Here is an 11,093-nt window from a genome sequence, read left to right as displayed (position 1 = left end):
ATTATAATTATGGCCTAAATAACAATATTTGATAATGATAAAGATTAAATATCTCATAATGACATAAAAAGCATCTAAGTTCCACATGGGAACTGAAATATTTTGTCTTTTTTATTTGTATACTTTTAAATATTCATCATCATCACTATATGTTGATGATGGGATAGAAGTCTCTATCCAAACTAATTAGGGTTGGCTCTGCCTTAACAATTGGACGGAGTTTTAGGCTGGCTGTCGACCTGATGGCCGACGGAACCCATAAGGGCTATAGTGTATATCACTGTTTAAGTTTCCGTATGGTCACCCATCTAAGAACTAATAGCAAATAGCGCAGACGAACATTAGCACTAAGATAGCAACTGAATAAATATTTTATAAAACATATTTAGTTGCATCTAAAAGTAATAATTTTAGATATTTATTAGATAAGCCTGAAAAATCTGAAAAATTCATTAATAAACATTAAGGATATATCCATGTTTGCAGTTGAGTTCTGACGTTTTTTAAGTCGAATTGTATGGTTTATTTTGTTCAATTATTATTAATGATTTTGTACATAGAATAATAATATAAGAACCAAAAGAACTGTATATGTTTGTTATACAGGATGATTCTTTTAACATTGGGTCACTCAATTTCTCTTAAAATAATAATTATTTTGTGAATTTTTTTTTTTGGCTTGTGTTAGTTATATATATATATATATTTAACTGTATAAAATATGTTTTATGTTCATCCCTTATACCTTATATGGGTGTCAAGTTAATTTTTTTAAATGGGGCATTTTTATATCTAGGCGAGAGTAGTGAGACCAAAAAGTGTCTATTAAAAAAAATAGTAGCACCCACTCCTCACTTCCAGTCTTTACTTTAAATTGTTAATAACTTCTGAAATACTGGTTCAAAAATTACTATCGACTAGTATTTATCTTAATTAGATCATTTTCTATTTCATAAACTAGTTTAATATGTATGTTTTTATTAAAAATAAATATGACATCCCTATAAGACATAAGGAATGAACATGAAAAGTATTTTATACAATTAAATATATACATATATTATAAGTCAAAAAAAAAAAAAATTTCACAAAAAAATTGTTATTTTAAGAGAAATTGAATGGCTAGTGTTTTAAGAATCACCTTGTGGTTTATAAGGTAATTAGGTAGACGATATGATTATACTATGAGAGAGATTAAACGTAATCAATGCACTTGTAACTACAAAAATAATAATAATGTAAATCCATCTATATTAGCCTAAATAAAATCATTTATAATAAATTTGCACGGCATTTAAATAATAGCATAAAGTCACTGGATTATTATTTTAATAGTGAGTTTTAATGATTTTATTGTTTTGTCCTAAATTATATGCATGAATGTATGTACCTATTTATTTTTTTTATTATTAAAACACATTTTTTAATAAATAATTAAATTTTTCTTTTTTATTGGACTTCTATTTGCATCAAAATCATAGGCTTTCGTGAGTAGACCAACTATGTTAAAACTCTACTTTATATATACAGAATGAATAAGAATAAAACAATTATTGTTTTACTTTCATAGAAACTATTGAAAGTTTTTAATTTTTACAAAGTAGCATATTGTTTAATTAAAAAAATTCTAAAATAATATGTGGTTAATTTTTTTTCTTTTCTTCGGGGATAAAAAAACTTTGTCAAGTGGCCGGATAACACCCTCCACACAAACCCTTTCACACGATGGCCTTGTGAACACCGTTAGTCACTTTGTTTAATAATATTTAAATAGGATAAGCATTATCAAAGGTAGAATGTATATTCGCGAGTGTTGCTCATAAATACTCCGGTGATTCATTATAAGTCTTAAAATTTTAGTCAATTTTCGCCTATGATTGTAGTTATAAAGAAAATTTTTCTTCACTGGTTGTTTTACAATGTACAATAGTATACTTACGTTGTATATGACGTTTCATTAAAGAAAATTATAGTTTAGGTTTTCATCTTTAAATGTATGAAAAAAAATTTATTTAACTACATGTTATTGTATAGCTTTTTGAATCAAACAATATTTTCCTTTATAAAAATTAAAAATGTATAACAGTTTTGAAGAAAATGAGTGTCTTGTCTTTAACCTTTAAACAGTCGCGTGGGGGTCTAGCATACCCCCACATAAATAAAAATGGATGTATTATATTGTATAAAAGGAGTACATAGATATAAATTTAGAAGATGGTTTTTATAGTAATATTGAATCAATTTTCATAAATACCTTCAAAAAAAAAAATGTATGACTTAAAATATTCATTAAAATTGAAATGGGTCATATTTACCCCCACGCGACTTGTAACGTTATAAATTTTTTTGCACTTTTTTTTTAAAAATATCGTTTTATTGTAAATGCAATGTTATAATCGATATAATATTGTAGAATTGGAATTATGTGGATTTGCCACCGACTGTGCAATTAAGTTTTAAAAATAGATAATCTATTGAGAATTTCCACTACTCGATGATACAGAACAAATAAGAACAAAATATGTAATAAATACATTGCGTATACTAAACAGTATGCAAAGATTGTTGGGAGAAAAATCAATGTTCAACAGATTCAGTATAATTGTATATACTCGTATCATAATAATTAAATGTATTGTAATATTAATAATCAAAAAATCCAATTTAGAAAAATGATTATATAAATGTAAATACACATAAAACTAATAAATATAATTCGTGTTTGAGCTCAAAGAAATACAAGAAAAATTAATTAAAATACATTTTGTAATAGTAAAAGCTTTTGTTTACGGTCTTAAAAATAAGATTTTGCAGTTAAAATAATTTTTTTACAAACCAAAATTTTTTAATGAAATTTTGAAAATTAAGTTGTTTTTTTTCGTAATATAATTTTTAGTAATGCACATAATTTTGTAATTTATTTATTTTTTAATTTTTATTATTGAATTTTTATCCATATTTATATATCATATGATAACAAATAATGCCTTTGAATTTAAAAAAAAGAACTTTTTTATACATATTTTATACTTTTTTAGAAATGGGGTCTGATAGACCCCCACGCGACTATGGACGTTAAAAATAGGCACGCGCCTGCTAAAGGGTTAATGAATCATTTATATATATCATGTATAATGTTTTTTTAGTAAAATGAATTAAATTATTATTATTTATTATTTTTGTATGTATTAAATGAATCATATAAATTCAATAAATGAGGCAACATTTTTTATTAAAAATATATTTTTGATTATTTTGAAAAAAAGTTATAAATTTTAAAACGTTATAATAATGATGTTAATAATTTAAACAAAGCATTAACAACAAAATGTTACAACAAATCAGCAAGAGACCCTTTCTCGTTTAAGAGATCATTGCCTTAAGCTAATATAATAACCAACGGTTATTGACCATGTTTACAATGTATTTATTTCTTTTAGATTCATAATAGTTAAAAAAAATTTTAAATACAATAATTTTATAATATTATTTATATACATATTTTGTTTATTTTCTGTCGAGTGCCAGGATTTAGTGTTAACATTACTTTCATTATTATGTAATAATATTAAATTATTGTATGCCTGTAGCAACCAATAAGTTAATACAGCGTGACTTGTTATATGTAGTAATAATATAATTGAACGTTCAATTTTTTTGGTGATTTGAGATGACATAGAAGTTGTAATAAAACATATAGGTACTATAGAAAAAAGTTATATGAAATCAGTGCAATTTTTATGAAACGTGTTGTAATTCACTGAAATTATAGAACTAAATACCGTTTCCTTATTATAATAAACTAGATTCTGAAATTTTTTTACTAACGACACAATTTAAAACAAATCTAAATAAAAACATCTGAATTAACATGTTAAAATAAGTAAATGTTTATTACAACGAGGTAAAATAACACTGTAAATTAAGTATTTTTTCTTTTTCTACGTGTTAATGTATTTAAAAATTCTACCTACTTCTCTTATTCAAGATAATATTAGTGGTAACGTTTTTAGCTCAATTATTATCAAAATTGCCAATGACTTATCCAGAATTTTATTTCTGATAGGGAGGTTAAACTTTTTGTTAATTTTTATTTGCTCATTAAAAAAATATTCTCTGTATCGCTAATCGCTACAATATTAATGAGCAATAATAATGTCATCTAATAAAATATTTTATTAACGATTAAAAAGCTTCAAGCATCGCTCAGCATTTCAATATTATTACAACTCTTTAACCCTTCTGTATACACTACTGAGTATTATTCGAATATAACAATTCTATATAATGTTTATTTATTTTTTATAATTTAGTCTTATATAAAATCATTGTTATTAATTTTTCAATAACTAAAAATTAGTATAATATACACAGACTTTATCTTACCATTTGAAAGTTTTGTACACCAATCTTCAACCTGACGCAACATCATTATGGCTCTCTCAGTCATAATGACGTTGAATCATCTCAAACCCCACCAGGAGCTAACAACAAACAGCGAAGTTGAACATCAGCACTAAAAGGTCACTGAAAGATCTACTGTACCACACACCCCTTATTATTATATTAATAAATATGACTAATTAAGTGACATTAGTACCAGTAAAAAATAACGGTCATATAGATTTCTTTTACTCATTACATTTTAATGGTGAAAATATATTTTTGCTTTATAATAATAGGGCTGTTAAAACTATAGACTACTTACTATTCATACCTCTATTGGATAGGGTCAATGAAGGGTAAATTTTAATTTCTAAGTAGTATACAACTTTAACACTAGTATGCGTAGGTGATGAGTACGAAAAGGTTTTCAGTCTTTTTATTAAATAGTTCTACTTACGTCACTTTGTCTCTAGTTAGTACTTAATTCGCTACAGAGTAAAACAGAGTTATGCTCATTTTAACTATTCTTTTATTATTAACTATGAAGTTATAACTAATATAAGATTATCTAATTTCATTGCTCCAGAAAGCATATTAGCATTTATGATTGCCAGAGACGCATTGCGTTCAAAGAAGATAAGAAAACTGTATTGACACATCATTTTAAGGAGCCATTTTGATAAGTCAGAGGATAATTTTGCTTTTGAAATAGATATATGCATTTTTTTGAATTTAATATAATACCAGAGAGAAATAGCAGCGTATTTACTACAGGGTCGCAAACAGAGATGTAAAAAAAAATTGTGGGGGCCCTGCTTACTCCAACAAAATAAAAAAGTTTATGAGCAAAAAAATTAAGTAAATTTTATAAACCGAAATGGGCTATTCATAGTGAGCCTCATTTCTTTATAGACAGCGGCCCAAAGGATAATTGCTCTCCTTGTCTTTAAGGCCAGTCCATCCCTGGCCACGAGGGTTAGACGCCTCCAACCAACATAATATTATATTAGTTTGGAAAAGTAGATGTTTGAAAATACTGTATAAAAGTTGTACGGATGTTTACTATGGTACATTTCTGAATATGCTACTGATTTTAAAACTGCCTAGATCTGAGATTCCAAGTTTGGCCTTAATGATTGCAAGTATACTCTTATGTAATAAATAAATCAACTATAGATTATAGGCGAGCTATAGTTAAAACCTATCCAACTTATCATACATTAATGCTTATTTCATTTTGTGAACCAACATTAATTAATATTAAAAAACTTTATTTCAGGTAAAATACAAATAAGAAAATTAAAAAAAATTTTTTCGTCAATCCACAGAAATAAATCTATTAAAAGATAATAGAATTTTTTCAATATTTTAATCTTATACAATAAAATTTTAAATTTTTAGAATGACATGTGAAATTAATAAGTAATTTTTAAATAAATATGAATTATTTTTATAACATTCCTAAAATTACAAAAATAGCACAAATTTAAAAAAATATTATATCAGGAACCTATACTTTGTAATCATAAAACTATATAACATTTTTATATAATTGTTATTATCAATAAAAAAAAACGATAGCACAGTGAGGTCGCGGTACAGTATGGATATGGCATAGTTGGGACAAGTATAGATGATATCTGACAGTGATTAAAATCACTATCATAAGAAACGCTTCGAAGCAAATTTGTAGATAGTTTTTAATTCTAAGATATTGGTGGATGATTACAAAAGCAACATCTACTCCTATTTTCTTAATTATATCCAGATTATTAATTTTTAGATTCAAAAATATAATTTTTATAATTAATTGTTTTCAAATTAAATAAATTATTGATTTTGATTTTTAAAATGTTAAAAGTAATCATTTTTAACATACTTTTTTTTGTCCTTTAAAGAGAAAGTTTATAATAAAAAAAATTGAATTTATTACCATAACTTTTAGCTCAACTTGCAAGTTTGAAATTGACATCATTAAATAGCAAAAATTAAGATTAAGTTATATAATTACTATTTACAGTAAATTTATTAGAAAAGCGCGAATTTTTTGTATTTTTATCGTAATAGATCACTTAAATAGAAATCATAGTTATCATTTCTAATTTGGTGTTTAAAAAGATTCTATAATTTAAATATTCAGAAATCAATTAATTTTAATGATTTACTTTAACTAAAAGAAGCAATTAAAAAGTTGTTAAAAAATCTACACAATTGAGTGTATTATTATAATGTTGATTACAATAGTAAATATATGTTATTAAATTCAAGTGAAACTAAAAATCATTTTCTTTAGAAATGATTTATATAACAACATGTTACCAAAAAAATTAGAATATTATAAACTGGTAGTAGCACACTCATATAAATTTAAAAAATTAAAAAAGTAAAATGATTTACTTTTGTAGTTGAATAAAGTATTCAACAACAATGATAAAAGTTATCATATGAAATCTAATTCGAAAATAAATACTTTAAAAATATTTTATCTTTAATCTTTAATTATAAAAGATAAATAAGTTTAACTTTATATTCTATGTCAATTAAATTATATAATATTCATGAAAGTCAGTGTATTCCCTTTGTAAACTATTTTATAATAAAATAAAATATAAAACCCAGAATTTTAACATAAAATAGCATATTTTTGAATACGGTAGCCATTTTTACCAAGAAGAAAATATATATTTCGAATACTTTTTTTCATAAAAAAGTATATAATATAAGGTTTAATTTAAGATTAAATAAAAGTATTAATATTTCCGGAACATTTTCAAAAATTAAATTAAAAAAGCTTAACTTGTGTGCAAAAATTGTTTTTTTGAATCCCCCCTGTGGGCAGATATTGAGTCTGTTTTTAAAAAAATGTTTATCAAATAAAATCAAAATTTCTGAGGTTTCAATATAAAATAAAAAAATTTTAATTTGTTCATTTTTGAAAAAGTTATAGTAGTTTTAAGAATAAAAAAATAAAAAAATTCAAGAGTAATGTGTAACTAAAGATAATAAAAAAAAAAACGGTAGCACAGTGGGGTCGCGGCATAGTGGAGACATTGCATAGTTGGGTCCAGATAGATTTAATCTGACAGTGATTAAAATCACTATCATAAGAAACGCTTCGATGCAAATCTGTAGATAGTGTTTAATTTTAAAAAATTGATGGATAATTGCAAAATTAACATCAACTTCTATTAAAATAAAATACAAAACCCATAATTTGAATACAAAAATAGCATATTTTTGAATACGGCAGCCATTTGCGTATAAAAGATAGGTCGTCGGGACAAATTTTTTTTTTTCATTTTGTAGTACATAAAATAAGCTTTAATTTTATATATGTTTGAAGGACGCAGTATTTCCGGAACATTTTCAAAAATTAAGTTGAAAAAGTTCATTTTTGTAAAAAAGTTACTATTTTAAATCCCCCCAGTGAACAGAATAAGTGTTAGATTTTCAAAAAAAATTATATCAAATGAAAGGGAAATATCTAAGGTTTCAATACAAGAAAATATTATTTTTATTTGTTAATTTTTGAAAAAGTTATGACAGTTTTAAGCACAAAAAACATTCCGATAAAAGGTAATATTTATCGCAAACATTACATTTTTTTTTAATTTTCGACAGCCATTTGCACATAGAAGATAGATCGTCGGGACAAATTTTTTTTTTTTATTTTATAGTACATATAATAAGCTTTAATTTTATATATGTTTAAAGGACGCAGTATTTCCGGAACACTTTCAAAAGTTAAGTTGAAAAAGTTCTATATTTTTTACAATATTTCAACATTTGAACGCGTCCTATATAAGGGGAAATTGTCCAATTTTAATAAAAAGTATGTCAAATGAAAGATGTACTTATAATGTATTTAGAAAACAAAAATTGTGCTGATATATACATTTTTCAAAAAGTTATAGCATTTTTAAGTTGAAAATTAAAAATCGAAAATCGAAAATTTTAACACAAAAATAGTGTTTTTTTAACTACGGCAGCCGTTTAAATGTAGAAAAAAAAGTGTCGGGACAAATTTTTTTTTTTCATTTTATAGTACATAAAATAAGCTTTAATTTGATATATGTTTAAAGGACGCAGTATTTCCGGAACATTTTCAAAAATTAAGTTGAAAAAGTTAATTTTTGTAAAAAAGTTGCTATTTTAAATCCCCCCTAATGAGCAGGTTAAGTGATAGATTTTCAAAAAAATGATATCAAATGAAAGGTAAATATCTAAGGTTTTAGTATAAAAAAAAATTATGTTGATTTGTTGATTTTTCAAAAAGTTATGGAAGTTTTAAGAAAAAAAAGTGAAAAAATTTCGAAAATTAGCGATTTTTAAATTTGTAATTTTTTTGGATATTTCCCCCATTTACGGGGAACGAGGGAAATTTTTTCAATTTTTAAGGGTAATGTCTTCAACTAGATACGATTTGTGATCTTTTGACGTATTTTTCAAAGAAATCGGTCCAGTGAGAGCTGAGAAAAAGTGGCAACAGACATAAAAAAAAAAAAAAACACATCATAGTAAAATTAATACCTTCTCCGCTTCGCATCGAAGCTAAAATAGACGAAATTTACAGATTTTAAAAATTGATATTATAGTTAAAAAAGTTATAGCAGTTTTAAGTATTAAAATATTTCATGTTAAACAGTTATTTCCACATAAAAATTACATTTTTCGTTAAATTCGACGGTCATTTTGCCATAGAAAAAAAGGTGTCTGGACAATTTTTTTTTTTGAACTTATAGTATTTATGGTAAGCTTTAATTTGACATATATTTAAAGCTCGGAGTATTTCTGGAACATTTTCAAAAGTTAAGATGAAAAATTCTACTTTTTATACGTATGTTTCAAGTTTTGAACGCCCTCTGTATAATTGACCAATTTAAATAAAAAGTATATCAAATGAAAGAAGTATATATAATGTATTTAGAAAAAAAAGAAGTAGTCTTTTATATTGCGCAACCCCTTAACATATTACTAAAAGAAAAAGTGGTTGTCAACCATGCAAATTTTGATTTTATACATTTAATATTAAAAAACCCAGCATAGGGGGGACGCAGCATAGTGGTGACGTGACATAGTTGGATCAAGTATAATGATATCTGACAGTGATTAAAACCACTATTAAAAAAAACGCTTCGATGCAAATCTTTAGATAGTGTTTAATTTAAAAAAAATTGATTTGATATATACATTTTTCGAATAGTTATAGAAATTTAAAATCGACAATAGAACATTTTAGCACAAAAATAGCATTTTTTTAATTACAACAACTGTCGTAGGAACAATTATTTTTCATTTATAGTACGTAACATTAGCTTCAATTTGATATATATTTAGAGCTCGGAGAATTTCCGGAATATTTTCAAAAATGAAATTGAAAAAGTTAGTTTTTGAAAATAATTTGCTATTTTAAATATCACATTCCCTGTGATCAGGTTAAGAGTTAGATTTTCAAAAAATGATATCAAATAAAAGGAAAATATCTAAGGTTTCAATATAAAAAAAATTATGTTGATTTGTTAATTTTTGAAAAAGTTATGGTGGTTTTAAGAAAAAAAACCCAGCACAGGGGGGTCGCGGCACAGTGGTGACGTGGCATAGTTGGATCAAGTAAATGATATCTGACAGTGATTAAAATCACTATCAAAAATAAACGCTTCGATGCAAATCTTTAGATAGTGTTTAATTTTAAAAAAATTGGTGTTTTATTCCAAAAGCTACTTGATCTGCTGGTTCCTTATTAATATCTCGATTAAGATAAAGTATGTCGAATGAAAAAGGGTTTATTAAAAAATATTATTTCTCATAAAAAAATTGTGTGGATCCATAAACTTTTCAATAAGTTATAGCATTATAAAGTTAAATATAATATAAATAATAAAATCGAGAATTTTCACACGAAAATAGCATTCAGTAGGCGTTTTCACCATGAAGACAAGTCCAGAGGTCAAATTTTTTTTTTTCAAATTAAAGTATATTACATTAGCTTTAATTTAAGATATATATAAAAGTGTCAGACCTTCCGGAACACTTTCAAAAGTTAAGTTGAAAAAGTTCTACTTTCTATATGCATTTTTTATATTTGAAGCCCCCCCATATATAGGGAAATAGTCTGATTTAAAAAAAAAGTATATCCAATGAAAGATGTATATAAATACTACTTCTCATGAAAAAATTGTATTGATCCATACATTTTTTAAAAAGTTATAGCACTTTAAAGTAAAAAATGTAAATTATAAAATCGAAAATTTTCACACAAAAATAGCATTCGGTAGCCGTTTTCACCATGAAGACAAGTCCAGAGGTCAATTCTTTTTTTTTCAAATTAAAGTATATTACATTAGCTTTAATTTAAGATATATATAAAAGTGTCAGACCTTCCGGAACATTTTCAAAAGTTATGTTGAAAAAGTAAATTTGTTGTGAAAAAGTTGTCATTTTAAATCCCCCCCTGTGGGCAGGTTAAGTGTCAGATTTACAAAAAAAATATACCAAATGATAAGTAAAGACATCAAGCATCTATATAAAAAAAATTTATATTGATATGTTCATTTTTGAAAAAGTTACGGCAGTTTTTAGTAAAAAAAATTGAGTAAATTTCGAAATTTAGCAATTTTTAATTTTGAATTTTTTTAGAGGTTTCCCCCATTTACGGGGAACGAGGGAAATTTTTTCAGTTTTTAAAGGTAGTGTTTTTGACTAGATAC

Source organism: Daktulosphaira vitifoliae, unplaced genomic scaffold (genome assembly GCF_025091365.1).
Source record: "Daktulosphaira vitifoliae isolate Bord-2020 unplaced genomic scaffold, ASM2509136v1 Scaffold_5, whole genome shotgun sequence".
Taxonomy (NCBI): domain Eukaryota; kingdom Metazoa; phylum Arthropoda; class Insecta; order Hemiptera; family Phylloxeridae; genus Daktulosphaira; species Daktulosphaira vitifoliae.
This window is presented reverse-complemented; position numbering follows the sequence as displayed.